The sequence below is a fragment of the Anas platyrhynchos genome, chromosome 1 (assembly GCF_047663525.1).
Source record: "Anas platyrhynchos isolate ZD024472 breed Pekin duck chromosome 1, IASCAAS_PekinDuck_T2T, whole genome shotgun sequence".
Classification (NCBI taxonomy): domain Eukaryota; kingdom Metazoa; phylum Chordata; class Aves; order Anseriformes; family Anatidae; genus Anas; species Anas platyrhynchos.
In genome coordinates this window covers 122,166,795-122,188,408 of record NC_092587.1, presented here as the reverse complement: position 1 = coordinate 122,188,408, position 21,614 = coordinate 122,166,795, and the positions used below count along the sequence as shown (strand labels likewise).

General features: G+C 44.4%; 1 long non-coding RNA gene across 2 annotated transcripts; it reads right to left on the bottom strand.

Annotated features, from left to right (window-relative positions):
• Window positions 1-8,020: 8,020 nt before the first annotated feature.
• LOC106015340 (uncharacterized) lies at window positions 8,021-21,365 on the bottom strand. Of its 2 annotated transcripts, XR_011804894.1 has the most exons (5): window positions 20,998-21,365; window positions 17,126-17,237; window positions 16,181-16,259; window positions 12,253-12,352; window positions 8,021-11,862 (listed from the first exon to the last, which is right to left on the bottom strand). It is a non-coding gene; the product is annotated as an uncharacterized lncRNA (long non-coding RNA). The 2 variants fall into 2 exon arrangements; XR_011804893.1 differs by having other exon boundaries at window positions 8,021-12,352.
• Between the last annotated feature and the right edge of the window lie 249 nt (window positions 21,366-21,614).

The following is a 21,614-nucleotide window of genomic DNA, read 5'->3' as shown; positions in this document are numbered from 1 at the left end:
TTTGGAGCCGGCTGGAGCTGGCTCTGCTCTGACATGGGGCAGCTGCTGGGCTCTGCTACCAAAACCTTGCCACATAAACCCAATACAGTTGCATGAATTTTAAGCCAACATGTTTTCTCTTGATGCGTGGCCTAGGTTTCTTTCTCCTCCTTCAATGTCTCCTCTCTATGCATTCAGAAAACAAGAGAATTGATTTTTTAAGTAGCCAATTATTTTACAACAGCATACTAGTAATAAAAAGAGAAAATATTACCACAATTATGTAGTCAGCATGTTTTGTCAAATGGAGTTAAGCCATATAAAGCAGTAACATTTAAAAACCAATTCATTACAGATCAAGTATCCTGACAACAAATCTTAGAACAAGAGTGATATTTAGAGCATACCTTCTGCCCAAGTCAGTGCCAGTCTAGGTGGAGATCTCAATTTTTTAGGACAGGCTGTTGTGTGTTACACACGGGTATCTGTTAGACGAACATAGAAAAGTTGCAGCTTCAGCTTAGAGGCCCAATTGTTGTCTCTGGAGCAGGTTCCTTCCCAGTGGTGCTGGAGAATGGCACCGATGGGGCACTGCTCGCTCAGACACTGCTGGTTTCTTGGATGAGCTGAGCAACTCTTCCCTTGCAGAGGATTTCTTGCTCTGCACCTACATCCCTTCCATCTGGAAGAGCAATCTCATTATCTTAGAGGCATCCTTTGCTTGTCCTTCTCAGGTTCCTTCAGTGAGCAACCTCATTTCTTCTACAGCCAAATGACAATTTTGTGAGCTATTGTGTGTAGAGCTGTGTGGAGCTCCAGTCCTCTAAACAGAGGAGCAACTGTGGGGGGATCGATCCATGTCAGTCTTACCAGTCATAACAACATGTAAAACCCCTCCTTAGCATGCCCTCCTACCCTTCCTAACATCTTGACTGCTTGGGCTCCAAGCCAGCTTAGATAATGGGTGCAGGTGTCACATGTTGAATCAAAGAGGTGTTTAAGAAAACACTGTGAGAAGCCTTTGGTGGGAATGCATCTCAGGAGATGCTTTTTCGTGGGGCACTGCACCTGTGCACTCTGAGCTCCTCTGCATCTACATCACAGCCATGTTTGTGCCCATGCCTTTGCTCCAAGCTGGCCACCCACCATAGATGGGCTCTGTTCAAGAAATGAAAGAAGCATACACAGCCCATTCTCAAAGTCCTCCTGGCTCTGAAAATAAAAGCACCATATGCTCAAGCAGCAGGAGCAAAAGGACAAGCTCAAGGCAAAGTGAGCAGAGAGCAAAAGGGCAAGGAGGTGCACAGGAAAGGCACCAGGACATCATGCTTCATGCTTCCCTGTTCCTTCTTACGAGGGGGGACAGCAGTATCAGCAAAAAGTGTCAGGGCAGAGAGGTCAGGCCCTATACTTGTCACCAGCAGAGGACAGAATGCAAGCCATGGTGCCACTGTCACTGGTGCATAAGGTTACCTGCATCACTGGCTATTCACGGTGGTGTAAACAAAACTTACAACTACACATACTCAGATTTTTAATTAATGCAGAAGACAGACAGACTGCCCAATTTAAACAAGGCAAAACTACAGCTATATACAGGTTTTGTACTAGGTTCGGGTAATTTCAGGAGCACATATAATTCTATAATACTTATGACTTACTGACAGGATATTAGTCCTGTGCAGGAGGAGGACTAAAGAGATGAGCAGTGGAGGTGGTGCCATTTCCATCAAGACGTGGGAGAACCAGGTACACCTTCCAGTGACATGTTTTGATGCAGAAATTGGTTTTTAGCCCCTGAATAACACGACTGAACTTTAGAACATTGCTGGAGTTTGTAAAGTCATGTGAAATCAAATACAGACTTCTATATTTACTTTCTCCTGGAGATTTTTCTGTCAAATTGGGTCAACTTCTAAGTAAAGAAAGAGAGCATTTTAATCTGCCACCACTGTAGACTTAGCCTGAGATTTAAAAATTACTTTAAAAATTACTTACGTGTTTAGAAAAGTTGCAGATTCTGATTTTGGCGAGTGGCATTGTTGGTGCATAAGATGATATATAATCCAGACTCTGATCCTTTCAGCTTTGTTTGGTTTACCATTATTTTAGCATATATTTTTGCTGTGTTTTGTTTGTTTGTTTGTTTGGGGGTGGAATATGAAGAAATAAAAGCTCCATAAAGATAATTTTGCAAACATAGAATAAAACATAAACCAGGATCCCCCCCCTCACACACACACATTTTTTTAAGCAGTACCATTTACCACCTTTATAAAAATACCATCTATTATAGACAAGAATGCAGATTATAAAACTGCTCTGCCCAGGAACCAAACAGATGGCAGATCCCACTGCAGTTTGGATGAAGATCTCATAGCCAGATATGCAAGAGAACAGCAAAGTGGTTCCAATGTCACAGATGAGGTGAAAATTGTGGCACGTGCAGCCTTTCTCATGCATTTAAAGGCAATGAAGAATTTTGGAAACAACAGTTACTGGGATACTTTGGCTTCCAAGCACAGAGGTGCACTGAGCCCCAAAAACACCTTCAATATCAGCAACAAATGTCCTTGTTGGAAGGTGATATTGCAACAGGAGACCTTGCTTGCTTAAATGGTAATTTTAAATGCATATTCTACAATCATTTTTTGAGTTATTCATTACTATTTCTGTGTGTGCATGTGTGCATATATTTTTATTTTAGTTAGATCTGCAGGTGGTTGTACAGCAGTTTGTAAATAACATTTGTTGTGAATTCTGGCAACAGAAATTATTCTCAAATAATGTTTTCTGTTATTCAATTAGTTCTGAGTCCAACACACATCTAAAGCTGTTGGCAGCTGATTTGTTCCTCTGTGCTTGTGTCTTTTATGCCCCTACAAATTTCCGCATTGAGTAGTTATGGCTTTAAATGGAAAATTCCCTCCCTGATTTGTTGTATTCTTTTAAAAACAAAAACCTCGAGCAGTCTAGCTTGTGACATCCATCAGGCGCAGCTACACAGATCTGCAGGCTGTATTTCTCCCTCGTTTCTGTTATTAGCCTGGTTTTAGTTAATTTTCACTTCCAGATGTCTCTCGTGCCTGCTTTTCCTGGTTAACAGGATATAAATTACTTTGATATGCCAGAGCTGTTCGCTCTGCTTCAGTTTTACTTGTTTAATCTCTGGTTACGTTTTACAGAGCCTCATCATCACAAAATAGCTGTTACTGGCTAACAACATGGATCTCACTGCTGATGCTTATCGTTGTGAAATGTGCATGGTGGGCTGAAGAATCAGGCTTGTTCTGCCTCACAGGGGGATGAGGCCTGCAGGGGGATGTGCTGGGCTCGGCTCCCAGGCTGCAAGAAACACCAAGACCCTGGTTGGGGTGGCTGCAAGAGAGGACATTTGGGTTAATGCTGTGAAGGGTGGCTCCTACTTGCTCGATGAGGGTGTTATCCTCAGGAAACGAAGCTAAACTGAAGCAAGTTTAGCATCTCCTTTCCGTGAAGGGAAAGGGCTTTGATTTTACTCATTATCAGTGAAAGAGGTGTTTCATAGCAGCACTAGCTGTCTTAGTAAGTGGGGTGGCTGCCAAGCAAATCAATCCTGAGCCGCATCGTCTTCTGCTGAGTCACTTCTGGTCCCGAGGTCTCCTCTGAGGTAGTGGAGGAGGCGGGCAGCTCCTCCAGGTGCTTTCCTGAAGGGTTTCTGAAGAAGGGTGGTGAGGAGCAGTGGTGGCTGTTATGCCTTACTGGACTTGCCACATCCCCACCACACTTCTGCAGCTGTGGGTGGGCGAGATGCCTTTTCACAGGGACGTTTAGTTGCTGTACATCACTCTAAAGCACTGCAGCACTGCACTATTTCCTGATGATTTGCCAAAGAGATGCTGCAGGGACACTCTCATATTGCATACGAGGATCCCAGGACACCTTGTGCTTTTCCTTAGAGGTTTTGAGGACTCAAAGAGGTGAAAAAGCCTGGGTGTCAGTCATCAAGCTTTAAGTCTGACCACCAGGGACAGCCCCCGGCCTGTTCTGTGCAGCCATTTCCCCGCAGGTAGGCCAGGCCTAACTAACATTCAGCTCCATTCTGCAGCCAGAAGGAACAGCAAGGCTCCTAACATTGCCCAAAGCTGACAGAAATATGCATAGTCATACTACTTCTCTAGCCAAAAAGGCCGTGATGGGGGAGCTCAACTCCCAGCAGCATTCACTTCATTTAGGGACCAACTGCAGGCCCCTCTTGGGCACCTTCTTCTGCTCACCAGCTCAGCCAAAGAGGGGTGAGAAAAGCAGTCCACTAAGCAGCTGATGCACTTACCTAGTTATCACTGCACATTAATAGTTACTCAGCGTTGTATTGTCAAATGCACTATTTTTGGTTTTATGCTGGTCAGCTGAGGTCTTGCGCTGATGCTGATGGAGGATCACGAAGGGGAACTATGCAGCAAGTCAGAGAGATTTGTATGCTGAAAGTCATTTATGCTTTGAGAGCCTGCCAAAAATCATGTTTCAGAGGGCATGTATAACACTGCCAAAATCAAGCCGATGAATGGCTGTATCATTGAATTTGGATGCAGAATGAGGGTCAAGTTCAGAACAGTCTAGCAGTAGGCTATTCACACAACCTAAGCGGGGTGGAACCAAGATGTTTTGTAATTAACACTTCTGAAAAAGAACTTATTTAGCCCTGTTTCCTTCTAAAGCGCAACAGGGGGAGGGCAGAGAGAAATTAAATCTGGAAGGTAGATGACTAGGCAATTTGGGGGCTATATAGTGCCAGGGCTTATGCAAGCATTTGGGAATTTCATCTAGTTAGGCAGAGTAAAACAAAGAAGGGAAATGTTAATGGCTTCTTCTGGAACCTGCATGCATCCAGAAGCTGACTCTGCAACACTGGTGTTCCTTCCTTGCTTCCACAAGTACAGTTGTTCATTCTTAATGGTAATTAAAAATACAGAAATAAAAAGTCTCTAGATGAAATACTACATGCTATTTTTCCCAAACGTGAGACGAATTTACATTTAAATAATGAGGCTTAGATGTGAAAGCATACAGCCTTGCATTTCATTTTTTACTGAAGAATCTTATCTCCCTGGGCAATGCACAGGGGACAGAGCAAGAAGCATATATATCACTTTTCCCTATCTGGAGAAAGACTGTGAAAAAAACCCTCAGATCAGGTACAGAAGGTGTCAGATCTTGACTGAGCGCTTCCCCTCCTTGCTTTTGCTTTTCAGTTCCATTTATATCCTTCTCTTTAACCAGTGGGTGTTTTCCCATTGCTTTTTGACTTTTTTTTTTTCCTTTTTTCTTTTAAATGGCAGGTTACTTTCAGCTCAAGCCAGTTTTTACAGTTAAGTCAGGTCCACCATGACCACTGCTGAGGAGAAAAATAAGATCACCTGAGAGATAAAACTGCCCAAAGTACTGCTGGTTACCATGAACTTATGGAAAGTGCAGTATCATTTCTAATACACACAACCATGGGACACTATTTGGAGGTTTGTTGGGAGTATCATGGGCAATTTAATTAAAATAACTGAATATACAATTATTTTGACTACATTCTGCTATGATTTTAGTGATCTCCATGGTATCCTTTTTTATGCATCAGTCATAAGCTCTTGGGGTGATGACTACTCAGTACAAATTGATGGAAAACAGGGCCAGTCCTTGGTGTGGCACTAAGTCCAGTTAATAACTGAAAAATGACTAAGAAAACCACTTAGTGAAAATTAGTTGTTTGTAACTGGAAAACCCATGTGAGAGCTCACGATGCACATGGCTCAATGGAAAACAAATGCAATAAAAGAACAGCAAACATAATTAAATTGAGTTTAGAGCTGAGGCTAGCTATCTAAAATTATCTGTATAGTGTTGACATAATATCTAGCTATGGAGAAATCCACCCCATTGGATCTGGACATCGTGGTTTAATAGGTATTAGTTGTTTCTACATCTGTGCTTAGATTACCGAATGGTTTGTGCAGGGTAAATTAAATCTCATGGCAGAACATTGCATTAGAAATATTAGCTAAGCTTTACGGGCCAAATTGATTGCACAACTATTCCAAAACATAAGTGACGATTTATACCAAACCTTTTTATTAATTTATTGCCTGCCCCTAAAACGGAGATTTCATCTTCAGATAAAATGTCTCAGTTAAAAGAAAAACTGAGTTCCGGGGAGACAGAGGAGCTTGATTCAATATAGCAAAGAGGGCAACAAGGATTGCAGGGTTTCTGAACAATGCCTTAGTTTTCAGCTTGAATTCAGCTCCAGCAAAAATCGAGCCAAGATTCCCAGTTCTCTTTCCACAGTTGCCCCTGGACAGCAGAGCTGGTGGCTGTCCTTTCCATTCAAGTGAGCAGTCAGATTTTCAACCATGTACTAAATAGTTATCAGTTTCTCATTCTTCTGCCCAGACAAGCCCATTTCAGTTATCTTGAAGGTCAGAGCAAGAGCATGGCTGTGCAGACAGAGTTTGTCCTTAGCCACAGTCTGTTATGAAACTCCCTCTGCCCAGCTGCTGCTCTTACACCTTGCATGATTCGAGGCTGGACCACAAACATGTCAAGGACATCACCATACCTCAAGGATTACTTCTCTTCCTCACTGTTGCCAGTGGTGAGTAGTTTGGGTAGTTTGGTTGTAGTGTTCCTGGTCACCCCATGCTTCCTCATGTGCTCCCAAACGGAAGAACTGCTCACCTCACGGGCCCACACGGTGAAGGTTAAGCCTGGGTGATACTAAATCCTTCCGCGTGTGTTTATCTGTGTACAGGCATTGATGAACTACAATTCCTCTCCAAACATGCCTGCAAACAAACAGTGCAATTCAAATGTTTGCTGAAAAAACAAAGGAGAGGAATGCAAGCCTGGCTGAGATGGATTATCTGATTAGGCACAAATATTTGAGGCTACCTTTTCCCATCATTTTCTCAGCTATGTTCCAGCTACATACTTAACTGCTTGCCAAACTGATCACCCACCGTCAGCATCTATGGTGGAAAAATACTGATGGTCCCCAGGGAAATCTATGCTTTGTTCTCCTGGGCTAAACTGAAGGTGACAGTGCTGCAAAGCCTCGAGGGGGAAGGTAGGCCTGCACAGGAGGGAGGAAGAAGAGGTGGCTGTACTTTCAGTAAACAAGGAAATCACATTTTAAAGGCCAGATCTTTCATTTCCTAAGTACAATCTGACCAGTGCTTTGCAATGCATTGCTGCTCTAGCTGTAAATAAACCTAAATTGAGGTCAGGTTACAAACTAGCACTCAGAACTTCACATGTTAACATGTTATTTTTTAAGAGCTCCAAAAATCAGATTTATCCCAAGAGGCATTTCCTACAGCTGATGTCAGATAACTTTATAGTCAGAGACTGGATGAGCATCTCAGCAATGGTGAAAACAGCTTTGTGTTTGGAGAGCAGGAGCTAAATGGATAGTCCCCATCAATTTCTCCTGCTTCAGCTATGCAGCAGTGCTAAAAACAGACAAAAACACCAACAGCTTGCCTGCTTTTATGAATTCAGGTTGCCCTAGTTTATATGGATATATGTGTATGTGTCTACATATGCACAGTTACTCTGGCAGGAAGAAGTGCTTCACCTAGAAAGACTGTAGTGTATTTTGGGGCTTTTGCAGGCTTAGAAAGACACTGACAAAATATGGTTAATGCAAATGCAAATGCAAATGCAAAAAAAAAAAGACATGTCTCATAAAAAAAAAGGGGGGGGGGGGGAGACTATGATACATTTAGCTAGATGTGCTTTATGAGTAGGGTGCTTTATGAATCCCGGGGGAGTGAGTGATGCTGCTGGACACCGAATACAGCTGTATATATAGTATGTATATATATATACGTATATATAGTGTATATATATCTATATATATATATATAAGAAGAATCACATAGCTAGCCTTGCCTTTGCCATAGTAGGCAAGCAGCCCTTGGGCTGGCCTAAAAGAGTAAACAATCTTGGTTAACTTTTTTATAGAATTCATCAAAATGAAGAATAGAGCACACGTAACTTGAAGCAAGGATGCCACTCAGTTTATTTACAAAACTTGTAAAATGCAAAAATGCAGTAATGAAATTGTGTTCTCAGGTAGGAATGAGATAATAGATTAATAGCTTCAAAGTGCTTCCCTAACAAATGAACACAACAAGCAAACAAATCAAATGGCCAGGATGTCACTTTCACTCTGTCCTTGTCAACAATGAAGTTGTGCTGAGAGAATGGGAGGAAGAACTGTTTGCTTTCAGACCAAGCCTAGCAAGCATCCCACCCAAACCCCTCCTCTGACTTGCAAAGGGAGATGCAGAGGTCACACCACGTGCTTGATTTGAGCTAAGAACAAGCAAGGATGACAGAGGTGAGTGATATCCTTCCTTCAACACAGGGTAAGTGCAGCTGCCCCAGTGCAAACCATAACTCTTGCCATAACACTTCTTCAAGACTTGTGGCTGTTTCAGGATGCTGGGTGCTGTTGCTAATTCTCCTGCCCATGCACGTGCTTTGTAGGACAACAGATCTATCCCCCTGACACAGGAGGATAATGCACGATGGCAGCTTTTGTACAGCTTTCCACCTTGTAAGAAATTCCTGACTAGCTCAGTGGCAGGCTGACGTTTATTTTTATAAAACTCTAGGAGGTGTTTTTCCCTGGGTTGTACACAAACACTTATTTGTACCAGGAAAGGAGGGTGGTGGGAGGAAGAGAGAAAAATATTGGACTGAAGTCAGCCTGGCAAAACAGCTATTCAGTGGGAGCTAAGCAAGTGCTGCTGGCCCGGTCTGGACCATGCTGATTCCCAAGGGCAGTTTCTCAGGCTCTGCTCGTTTCACAGCTGGTGACACACAAATTAATGAGAGACAATAAAGGAAAATCTCTGTCCTGCTGGATTTTCCTTAGAGAGGGGTGGAGGATGCAGGGCTGAATGATCCCCATGAAAACACCACACAGGAGAGGCTGCACCCTTGAGATGACTGTACCATTCCCTTTCCAAAACAAAGCTGAATTCCAACAAGTGCTGAAGATAAGAAAGGCTGGATTTATCCCTTGTGGAGATGTGCTGAGAAAATAGTCCCTGGATATTTCCCTTACTAAAATATCTCAGTAGGAGAGTTCAAAAGCAGGTACTAGTGGGATTTGTCAAAAGAAAGAGCTTTCAACCCATCAGAGAACAACAGTGTGCAGCCCGAGGACTCTGAAGATACGCTAGGATAATATCAAACTGTGTTGTTTTATTCTATAAGACAAACCATTATTTTCTTTCACATATTTATAACAATGATCATACAAATTGTGGTTTGATGACACAGGAAATCTCACAGTTCAGCTAGCAGGGGAGAGACAAAGGTAACAGCAAAATGTGCAATGGCATTAAAGCAGCAAAGAGACGTAGTTATGCTGGCAATTACTCCTGGTGTCTGAATGTTTCCACTCCATCTAATTTTTAGATGAATTTTTTTAAACAAAAGTCCTCTCCAAACTCTAATATGCGTCAAGGGAAATGGATGGAGAACCTCGCAGTGAATGGGGTGAGCAGCATGAATGAGCCTGAGCAAGGAGTTAGCAGGGAGGTTGCTTCCTGACAGCTTTAGGGAGAGGATGGCGATCAAGGCATCTGAAGACAGCAGGCATCAGCTTGTCTGTCATTGCCAGGGAAGCAACTGGAGCATTGCAGCCTCTGGATGTGTGGTAAGCAGACAGTGCAAAAGCAGTTCAACACCCCTGCTCAGAGCAGGTCACTGTAAACAACCACCAGAAATATCTGGGAGGTGGTCAGAGGAAAACCCCTACAGCAAGTCTGTCTGGGGAGCTACCAGGAGCATGGTGGTCTGCTTCTTCTCTGATACCAGTCTAACAAGTCGAGAGGGTGCTGAAGATGACCTCTCCGGGACAACGGCATTGACTTTAGCAACTCTTTTTAGTGAGGATGAGCCAACAGAAAATGGGTCGTGGGACGGGATAAAGCGCTCTGGGGCATTCAGACTATTGCAGTAGGTGTTTGTTTAACATGGCTAGAAATGCTGTTATTAAAATAAATATTTGTTGCTAAGATACTCTGTTAGTTCAGTACCCTTGAAATCTAGTTTGTGTCATTAGACTGGAGGCGCAGATATGTTATAAACGCCTTTAAATCAATAGCAGTCAGGCCTGGGAGCGAGGGAGGGAGGGAACTCCTCAAGCGCTAAGAAGAAGTCAAGCTGTTTCTAGCAGCTGCTCTGACCTGCAGAGCAAAGCTATCCCTGGAAGATAAGCAGCTTGCTGAGTGGGTGCAAGAGAGAAGACAGAGCAGGAGAACAGTGGTAAAAGATGAGGAGCAACAGCAGTAGGATGGGACACGAGGGAAGGGAGCATGCTGCACTCCCGGCCTGAAAAATGCCACCACATGTGGCTCCCTGCACAGCACAGACACAGCACTACTGACCTGGGCTGTGCCAGTCAGGAGGAGCAGCAGGGGCAGATTTTGGAGGCCGAGAGGTGGTCCTCTGATGCTAAAGACCTGTCAAGCTTACTACACTAATTTCAGGGGGTTTACTTCGGTCTGCTTCAAGTCTTGCCCCACGAACTGAGCTCCAGTCAGGGGCTGGAGCACTGCAGGTGTACTGCTGTGGTGCGTGAACTGATTCAGTGCTGTGCAAACACAAGCAAGCACCCTATTTAGATCATCACATGCCTACGTTTTAGGCTTCTTCTCCATAGTATAGAAATGTTTAGTCCAGCCCCCCTAAAGCAAATCCTCTGCACAGTTAAAAGAGGGAAAAAGGACACCCTAGAAACTTCCAGATACTAATTCAGCATCTTAGACTGAGCATCCCTCACCATTGATTATTTAAGAAACGAGTAGGAAATGCTGGATGACTCATTCCACCAGAGGTACTGCTTTTCTGTGGAGGATCAGCAGCTTTTTACAGAAAAGTGGGTCTTTTCTTCTGCCTCTCCCTGCCAGCTCTCCGTGTAATATGACTAGTGGGTGGAAAATGTGCCTTGAGTGTGAGCAGCCTTGTCTCCAACCTTTCCTCAGCCTGAGAAGATCAGTTTTTGTCTGATATGAGCGCATGCCAGCCTTACATGGAGGGCAGTCAGAGAGGGAGAATGAGGCACCTTCTGGCCCATCAACAGGGGACTGCAATCAGTGAAGGGGCTCAGGAAAGCTAGCAAGAGAGATCTGAGTCTCATCTGGGAAGCAGCAGGAGGTTCTGCTCCTCGCAGTATGTCAGCAATAGCATAAATGATCACCAAGAAGTATCGGGTGTTTTGGGGAAAGACATCACCTGCTTCTTCCTGAAGGCCAGCTGAAGCCATTTTCCTCTTGCTTCTGCTCCTGGCTGGGTGACTCTCACCTTCCAGCCAGGGGTTTCAGGGTCAGCAGGGAGGTTCTTCATGTCTTTAGGTGTCTACCAGAACAGGTCACAGAGGTGTGCTGCACCTCACCCACACGTGTGGGCACCAGAAAAGTCCCAGCCTGCAGCACATGAAAGTTTGAAAAACATTGCTCCTCAGTAGAGATTGAGTGCAAGCACCAAGGTTGGATCCTGGTTTCTTTGCACTGCTAAAGAAAGCAAAGCTGTATTTTATGAGCAAACCAAACTATCCCAGCAAACACGAATTCTTGCCAATACAGCCGGCTGAGCACCAGAGGCTTCTGCTGACACAGCTAAGACAGTCAAGGCTGATTATTCTTCTCCCTCCTATCAACACACCCGACTGGAAAATATCTGTAGTAGAGGCTGCAATAAAAGCAATCCCGATAGTTTGTCTTTTCCGCAGTGCTCCAATTTAAACAGGGTCACTCAGGCAGAATCCGCGGGTGCAGTTTCACTGCTGAGATCAATTTCGGTGCCCTGCAGAATTGCACCCGTAGTAATTTAGTGTGGCTGTAAAATTAGAGAGACGAATTATTTCCGGGGTCTGTACACGCAGCTCTCGGCTTTGTGGTTGGAGCCGCAGCAGTGCTCACGTGAGAGCAAAATGCTGCCAGAGATGCTCTGCTGCCAGCTCCTGCAAACAAATTTTTATTTTTTTTTGGGGGGGGGGAGGCATGTGAAGAGGAGGAGCTCTCAGTTGCACCTAGCTGCTGTGCTCTCTGCTTTGTGTAACTATTTTTTTATTTGTAGGGAAGCGATTCTGGCAAAGCATAAATATTGTCATAGCAGTTTGGAGAATGGTGTTGAAGGAGAAACGTGTGGATTAGCAGGGATATTTGGCGAATCGCTCATGTCACATCTTTGCAGGGTGGTGGAAGTATTTCATTATTACCAACCTACCCTAGCAAATGACAGTCCTCCATCCTTTTCTTTGTCCCAGGTGTTCAATGAGGGTGGTCAGCAGCCATATGGTGCCCTCCACAGTCTTCAAGCCAAGATCCTGCAGACAAATTACTAAATTCAGTAAAGCCAGGCAGGTAAAATCTGGATCCTACTGACCTCAGTGAGGCATGGATTTTACTTTACGTGCAGAAACTCACCCGTGTGTATACAGTCTTTCCATGATGTGTTTTGCTGTTGCATAATAGTTAAATCATTTCTCAGTATTAATATTTAACATAGACTATTTTCCCCCCAGTTTTAACTGAGAGTGTATTACTCCCAGTCTGTCCCGAGTTTCTGGTAACTGAACCGTACTTCCTTTGCAGAAAGGGGATGTTCGGGGATGTTATTATCTGAACTTGGGACAGGGAGACAGAGAACCTGGTTTTTCATTGCCAACTTGTGCAGCCACTTAAAGTGGGCAGCAGTATGCGTAATGCTTCCTTCTTCTCCACTGTTGATAGTCCCTGCTCACTTCTCAGCGTTGTAACAACCCAGTTTGCTGACCAGTGGAGGATCAGGTCCACAAACATCCACTTTCTTATCTTGTCTCTCCTCCTAGCCTCTCAGTAGCCTTGGGAATTTCACTTAGTCACCCTCCCCTTTTTCTCACATTTATAAAATAGGGATAATATTTATACACTCTTGGCTTTTATGATGACTGTTAATTACTGTTCATGCATTCCACTGGAAGTTAATGTAACTAAATGCAGGTACTAAATGGTATTTAATCTAATTATCAAAAAATCAGAATTATTTGATTCCAAAGGCTATTGTTAGGTTTTGGTTCATAGTCTATACAGAAACCACACCTATTTCTTTCAGTCTGCAGAAGAATGTGTTAATGGCAAAAGGTATGTAAGCCTTGAAACTGGTTGCTGAAGAAATATGAGACTTTCTTGATGCCTGTGATTCCTAAGGTCATGTTGTCTGGGGTCTCAGCTCATCACATGAAAAAAATAATAATTTCCAGCAAACTAACCCCCATATTTTGTATCTCAGCTGTCCACAGGTTCTGTCGCCTTTTCTATAAACCTAAGAAATATTTGCACTCTCTTTTACAACCACTAATGCAACTTCTTTCTTCGTTGTTGCCTCCCATCCTTTCTTAGCATTGCATGATATTGTTTTCCCACCAGTTGCTATATTCTACCCACCTGGAGGTTCTGCCCACCTGGGAACAGGTTGGGCTTATGATTAACCTGTCCCAAATCTTAGTTTCAAAGCTCATTTCATGTCTGTCTTCAGATCTCGTGCTAAGTTGTTCATACATTTTCAGATTTTAGAGTAAAGAAAATAAATTCTGTTTTTTAATGGTTTATAACTGAAAATCGTTGAGGGTTTTTCTGAACTCCACAGGCATGGCTCAGACAAAGAGTTTCTATGTCATCTAAGAGGAACACCAGATACGAGTCCGTGCTGGTACACCTGAATGGATGCTGCTCGGTCTCCAGTTGCCTTCACCAGCTCATGACATGGTGTCCGGCTGTGTGTGCATGTGTGGGCAGTGGTGGAAATGGGCAGATAGCAGCACTTCACCCATTTCGTGCTGACCTCTGCCCTCAGGAACACTAAGAAAAAGCAGTGCCTGTGCTGTGGGGACCACCAGCAAATACACCATGTTTGCTCAGTAAGTAGATTATTGTCACCAATATGCCTCTTCTCTCTGATATACACAGGGTGGTTTTCATGCCCTGGAGAAGAACAACTCTTCCTTGGTGGAAAATTTAAAAGGACCTCCTTCCCCATATCTACAGTGGTCAGGGAGAACAGGGTGTGCCAATATTTGTGGCCAGATAAAAAAATAAAAACAAAATCACACTCCAAAAGCTATAGTGAGGATTTAAGGAAATGGATGTGAGCTGTGTGCTCAGCCGCTTGTCTTTATGAGCAGTTTGGATCAATGTTCAGACAACAAAAGGTTATAATAAGTTTCTCCACTGGATATTTGTCTTCTCTAGGTATTTTGGTGACTCTACAGGGACTCGTTCAAGAAATGCCCATAATTTCACAAATTTTCAAGACTATGCACTACCAGTAACTCTGTTCAGGGAGTACAGGATAAAGCCTAAAATACTCGGTGACCAGTCTGTGCTACACAAATCACACAGCTGCTCCAAATGAACCTCGGAAAAAGGGGAGCCATGTGTTTACATGGGACAGGAGACTTTTCAGACTGTCGCTGAACCTAACTGCTGCCCTTGAGATCACCCTGTGTCATGTGAGGCATGATTCAGGATGCTGTACAGCTTTTGTTGCCTCAGGCAGCATCTTTTTCCAGGGGAACAGCAAGAAGAAAACACAAATGTAGCATGTTATGAAGCAATGCAGAGTCATCAGCTAGTTCTGGCCTAGTCCCTGGAGAGGAGGCCAAGGTAAATGGGCATCACTCTGACCTTGTCTCAACTTGTGCTCAAAGGAAAAAAAAGGCAGGAGCAGAGGGGGAGGAGAGAGCATATCTAAAATACTTTTTGTTCTGGAAATTCCAAAATACCTGCTTTTGGATCTTGTTTGCATACTGACAGCTCCCTTCCTCCATCACAGCAAGGTGCTCTCAGGCACCCCAACCATGGCACACAAGGAAACGCTTCTCCCCAGTAAGGAAACAGGGCAGATGTATTAGGTTTATACGGCAAGGGTTTGGTAGTGGGGTGGCCTCTGTGAGCAGAGCCCAGCAGCTGCCCCGTGTCAGAGCAGAGCCAGCAGGGCAGGAGGTGCACCAAGCAGGCAGCAACAGTTCCCCTGCGGCCTGTGCAGGGAGAGGCCCCTGGTGGAGCAGGCTGTCCCCCTGCAGCCCATGGGTCCCACATGGAGCAGATCTCCACGCTGCAGCCCCCCCATGGGTGGAGGAGCCCCCGTGGAGCAGGTGGATGTGGCCTGGAGGAGGCTGCGGCCCATGGAGAGCCCCCGCAGGAGCAGGCCCCGGGCCCGAGCTGCCGCCCGTGGGCAGTTTGCTCCTGGGGGATGAAGCTTGAGGAGCTGCTGCCTGTGGGCAGCCCCCGCAGGCTCAGCTGGGGAAGGATGGCATCCCGTGGGAGGGACCCCACGGGGAGCAGGGGCAGGGAGGGACCCTGAGGGAGCAGCGGGGACAAAATGCTATGGACTGACCACAGCCACCATTGCCCATTCCCCTGCTCTGCTTCAGGGGAGGAGGTGGAAGAGGATGGGTGGGGGGAAGGTGTCTTTATTTTGCTTTTAGTTTCTTACTGGTCTAGTCTGTTAGTAATAGGCAATAAATAACATTAGTTTCTCTACACCAAGACTGTTTAACCCATGACGATAATTGTTGAGTGACCTCCCTGTCCTTATCTCAACTGTTAAGCTCTTTTTATCAAATTTTCTCCCCGTTTGCCCTTGAGGAGGGGAAGTGAGAGAGTGGTTGTGGTGGAGCTCAGCTGCCCAGCAGAGTAAAACCACCACAGCGACAGTGATAGAGTATGCCAGTTTAACTGATAGACCTGCTTGCCTCGTGAAGGACAGTGGTAATAGAAAAGCTCAGCATTTAGCCTGCAATAGTCCTTGCCTGACATCCCCAGGTTAACAAGTCTTTGTTAACATCAAGAAGAGACAGACTCTCAGCCAGCATGGTGCCAGGAAGATCTTGGATTTTGACAAGCCAGAAATGTCACCAAGAAACAAGATGCAGTGAGCCTGTTTCATCTTCCTCTTCCCCTCAGAGCAGTGGGGGCCTGAGCAACAAACAAAGGAAGCTGTTGAAAGTTACTATTTTGATAAATAATGGTGGGTAAATACCCCCTTGAAGCTGTACCTCTGGTTTGCCTAAGTTGATCTTTGCCTGCAGCTGTAAGCCTGGAGAGGAAAAGCACAGGACACAGGGGACCAAAAAGTCAGGGCAAATCTTGGTGTACTGAGAGATACATCTCACCATGTTGGCTGGGCTTGCTTCTGGCTACAGGACATGTCGTCACATAGGAAACAGGAGTCAGCAGCAGAAAGGGACAACCCTACACAGGAGGAGAGATGAAGCTTAGAAACTAATTGAAGCAACTATGAACAGGAGCACAAAAATGGGGAAAACCCACTAGGATAATACTGTGTGCACACATGATGGTGGGATGGGTGGGGTGAGACCTTCATGTTGGATGAATGGTGGCAGCTGATGAGTATAAACATAGAAAAGTGACGGCAGACAGCCTGGCTTTGTGCTCCTGTGAGAAATCCTTGTAAAGGATAGGGGCCAAACAGAGAAAGCTACAGAAAAGAAACAATGCCTTTTGAGAAAGCAAAGCTTGCTTTTTGCCTGGAGGATAAAGTCAAGCAGAATGGTTTTCCACTGGGAGAGGAAGAGATAACCCGTTCGGAAAAAGGTGTTTTCATTGACATCTTGTTTTCTTTTTCTTGGTATCACTGTTACTGTGTTGAGTCTTGGGATATGAACTGTGCTACAGCAACACAAATACTTAAATGTATCTGAAAAATTAAGCACATCTGAACAGAGAGAAAAGAGTAATGGCAACTGAAAAATGGGGAATTGTCATTCCACAGAGGAAAGAATTTGAGTACCAGTCAGAAAGACTCTTTGTATATTCCCAGCATGTCCATGCTGCAGCTAGAGCAGTAATTTAGTAATCAGTTAGAGCCAGGATGCATTTAAGCTGTTACAAAATACATGGTTTGATTTGGTTCCATACCACAGCTCTTCTGCTATCACTGTTATGGCTTTCTACTAGTATATAATATTCTGCATAACTGTATTTTAATAGCACACTATGGGCAGCTCTGTGCTCTGCCCAAAACTCAATCTGTAAACAAAGAACTGTGGATTTTTAACCCACACATATTTTTTGACTAAGATTATTGAATTTCTTACAGCACTCCAATAATCTTTCTTCAGGGGTCTCAGCAGTCTTTTGCTAACAGGCACTGTAACAAGTTGCTCCACTATAATGTGGTCTCAGCTTCTGAAGTTTGCATCTTGGCAGCTGAAAAATAGAAATGAAGAGAACATCAGGGACTTTCCCAGAGGGTTCCTAAGGAGTCAGACACAGATTAATTACAGCGCAGGCGGCAGAAATGTGTAGTGACTAGTGTTTCAGGATATGAAACAGAAAAATATCCATTAGGAAAGCTGATATCAGATGAGACTATATAAAAGTCTGAACTAGAGCATTTGGACATTGACTGGGCCCGGAGAACAAGCTCCCAGGATCAGACAGTGCAAGCACAGGTGTCTATCCTCATATCAGAGCCTGAGTAGGCTCATTCACTACTTGTCCCCAGCCTCAGCTTGGGTTCAGCATCATGCAGAGGCAGATTAATGGGTCATTCCTACCAGTGGCATGCTGTTCAGCACACCTCCAAGCTGCCTCTGAATAGTTTTCCAGCCCAGAGGATGTAGACACTAGAAATGAAGAAAAATAAAGCTATTTGTGCCTGGCATGCTGAAAAACCAGGCTGCTCTGCCACTGCTGCAGCAGAACCACGAGTCTGTTCCAGCTCCAGAACCTTGCTTCTGCCTGCCTGTACAAATGCCCAGCAACAAGGGGACAAAAGTCTGTCATTTGTAGCACAAATGGTTTGGAAGTAGCCTAAGAAAATGTATTTATGACTGCAGGAAGCTAGGATAAAATCCTAGTACTCCAGTAGGAACTGAAACCTTTGTGCTACCATCCCTGTGCTGAACAAGTAGCAGCGGTATTCAGCCCCTGTGGTGAGGAGTGGCAGAGTATGCCATGTACAGAGAGAAGATGGCATCTCACTTAAGCCACATCTCTGGGCTTGAACATAACTAGGTGAGTGTGTCATCTGCAGTAAAAACAGGATTCAGGCATGCCTGTGCATCAGGATATGTTTCTGGATGACACAGCCATAGAAATGACCACCTGCCAATAGTGCACATTTGGGCACACAGTGGAGAGTCTTCCTCAGATGGGAAGACACACGATAAAATATCAGACTGGGCAGTGTTGTAGAAAGCCCACCTGCAGCATGACAGGGCAGTCTGTACACAACACTGGTACATGTCTAATTCATTATAGGACCAGGTTTGTATCAAGTCATGTGGTGCCCCACTTAATTTTTATCCTTTTTTTTTTTTTTTTTTTAGTTCTTTCTTTAATGTAGCTGTGGTTATATATTTGCTAGAGAGCCACAGTCCCATCTATCATCCTTTTTCCATTTTGTACAGATAATCCCAAAGCAAAATCTCATTAATGCCTTCCAAAAATAGTTCAAAGGGTTGCGGTTTCAGTCGGAGAAGCTGATTTTGCATTCCAGCCTTGGTGACCATCACACAAGCCAACGCAGGGACTTGGCACAATGGTACCTGCAAATTCCAAGATGATTTACTTGTCAGGCGCCCATTTAAATGGCATTTTAACTGTGATGAGCACCTCTATCTTCATTATCCTCTCTTAAAAGCCTATGCCACCTACTGATTATTTCAGGAGGAGCAGAGAAGGGCCCTGTCAGTTTACCTTGCTTAATGCTTTCCATTACAAAAGACCATTGTGATGTCTTGTGAGTAAATTTCATATATTCAGTCTTTTGGGGAGCTGGATTTTCAGCAGCAAAGCCTTTTGGCTAGAAAAGTGGAATTCTTGATGGGTTTTGGCTAATTAATTGTGAAAAAAAAAGAAAATACATCATGAAACAAGCAAACAAACAACTACCTTTAGTTTTTATCTTTGGAAAAAAACTTGCTTCCTTGCCAGCATCGGCTTTCTCAGGATGAGCTGTGACTCTAGCAAAACCACTCGCCTCACACCCCTCTCAGGATGCCCCCGTAGCTCTGCTGAAGCCATGAGGGATGAGAAGAGAAGCTGCCTGGTTCCTTCCCTCTCCTGGTAATAGCATACATTTTTCCAGGCCCAGTACACAGTCCTGCTTGGGGAGCTGGGGACAACTCCTTCCTTTATCTCCTCATTTCCACCGCTTACTGTGGAGGCCCAAACCTCCACAGAATTTAGGCAAGGAGAAGGCTGAGCAAGGCAGTGCTATGTCCATTCCCCAAGCCGGAGCGGACACTAGGGGCTCAGTTCGGTTGTCCAAATATAACTGTCTTCAGCTATTTCAGAAGTTCTCTCTCCTGAGTATTTCTATGGGACTGACAGAAAAACAGGAGACCCACAGTCTTCTAGAGAGTCAACAGGAGAGTAAACAGGATTCCCTAAAGCATTTAATGCTGCAGAAGATGTCTGCATGTAGAGAGTAGATTCAAACATAGTTGTGGAGTTGTGGAGCAGGTGGAGTAAGTATCTCAGCTCCTACTGGAGTCAGTGGAAATCCAATTCACATCCATCAGTGGAACCTGGAGAGCTGTGAATGCACCAGATGTGCCCATTTTAGGGTAGCCCTCTACACCCCGTTGACTAAAACGGGGGGATAGTTAAGTGGCTCACATGTCAACAGCTCTTCTAGCAACACCTAAACCTAGGGGTCTAGGCCTGGAGTTGAGCCCTGCCCTGTAAGTCTATGCCCGTGGTTCAGATCTTTCTTACAATGGCAGCAGCGTGCTATAGTTACCTATAATTTGTTGCAACTTTCTACCATATGGAAACAAAAATGGGTAATTACATTAAAAAAAAAAAAAGTAAAAAGCTTCATTTTAAGAAACAAGATTGAAGTTGCAAAGTCAGATCCTTAAAAATTAAATGTGTTGTATTTACAGCTACCCACATAACACCTAATTCAGTCATCTTCATATTGCATTTCTCTAGACTTTATTGCATTATATTTTTTCATATCCGCCTCTCACTTCATCTTACATTTCAAATTACTGTCTTCCAATATTTAACAATACATTATTAATATGAACATAATATGGCCATACAAATACATTACAAATAACACTAAACAAAAGCCATGTTTATTTAGGTTGCACAGTCAAGCACTTGAAAGTTAGGAAATGCCAGGTGCACGCACTGCAAGTAGAGCAGAATGCATTCCCTGCCCCAGAAACCTTATGAATCAAATTAACACATGATGGTCCCTCTGGTAGGAGGTTATGTTGGGAAGGTAAAAAGAAGAGTTAGTAGGACAAGTTACATAAACTAGGTATGAGTATTAAGAGGAGATGAGGGATTTTTTTTTTATTATTATTATTTTATTTTATTGTAAGTGACCCTGGTGCTTTTGACATTCCTGAAATAATATTCTGCATATGGTCCTTGGTCCTTCATCCTTTCTCCTTACAAGTTGTCTCAGCAGAGCATTACCTCTGACACAGCTCCTCCCTCTCTCTTTCTGAAGTCTATGATTTGTGCTCATGCACAAACTTCATGACAACAGGGATGTAAGGATGAACAGTGACATGAATTTCTCTCCCTCTTCTAGACTGGATGAAGGCCACACTTTTTCCCCAAACGCATCTTTCTCCATCAAGCTCTGTACAGTGTGCCAAGCTGCTTTCTGCTACTTGGTGAAGGTGCTGGTGGAAAAAGTTGACTACTGGAAATGCTGATGAAATCTTTCAAAAAAAAACAACAAACAAACACCTGAATTACTGGTTCATCTGTTCATTTACTAACTTAAGTTTCAGATCCGTGTCTTTGCTGTGGGACCTAGGGGTATTTCACAGCCCCTGCATCTGTCTGTGCCTTCTGCGTACTTCCAGACCCAGGGCTGAGTCACGACTTGGAGACGCACCAGCCTCCTGCCTCCCCTTCCCAAATTCCAACAACCTGAATGAGCCAGCCAGAGAGGATCAGTGACACACTTTGCCTGCTCTTCCAACTCTCCTACCTTGGCAGTACCCAGCCACGAGCAGTTCATACTCCGCTGCAATCTGTTCTCGGTTTCGGGTGTATCAGATGATTCATGACACAGGGGAGAAGAATAACTAGATATAAACAGCAACTCTCACCGTGCTCCGATTAATCATCCCGGAGTATTACTGTCCCACCACATTCCTCCCACTAGCTGACACCCCTCCAGTACGCTCCGTGTCCCATATGCTGGTGCAGCCAAAGGTGGCTAAAAATGCGCAAAGCCGTGCCCGTGCGCATTTGCAGCTCTCGCAGTAAGCAGCGACTCTGCTTTTGTTCCTGCTGGAATCTCAGCAATCCGCTCCCCACCCACGCGCCTGCCATCTGCTCCGGCCTTCGTGGTGCTGGAGCATGAGAACAACTGCACACAGCTCATCCTCAGAAACACGTCAAGCGTTGCTTTCTTTCCAGCCGAGAAGGGGGAGCTCTGGGAAGGGTACGGAGCTCTCTCCTTTCCTGGTTTCTGAGATTTCACAAAAAAAAATATCTCTCTTCTGTAATGATCACTAGGCAGAAATGATCTGGGTTACAAGACGCTCTTCTTCTTCCCTCCTACGCATGCCTCCAAACGCACCCCTTAATCTTTATTTAGAG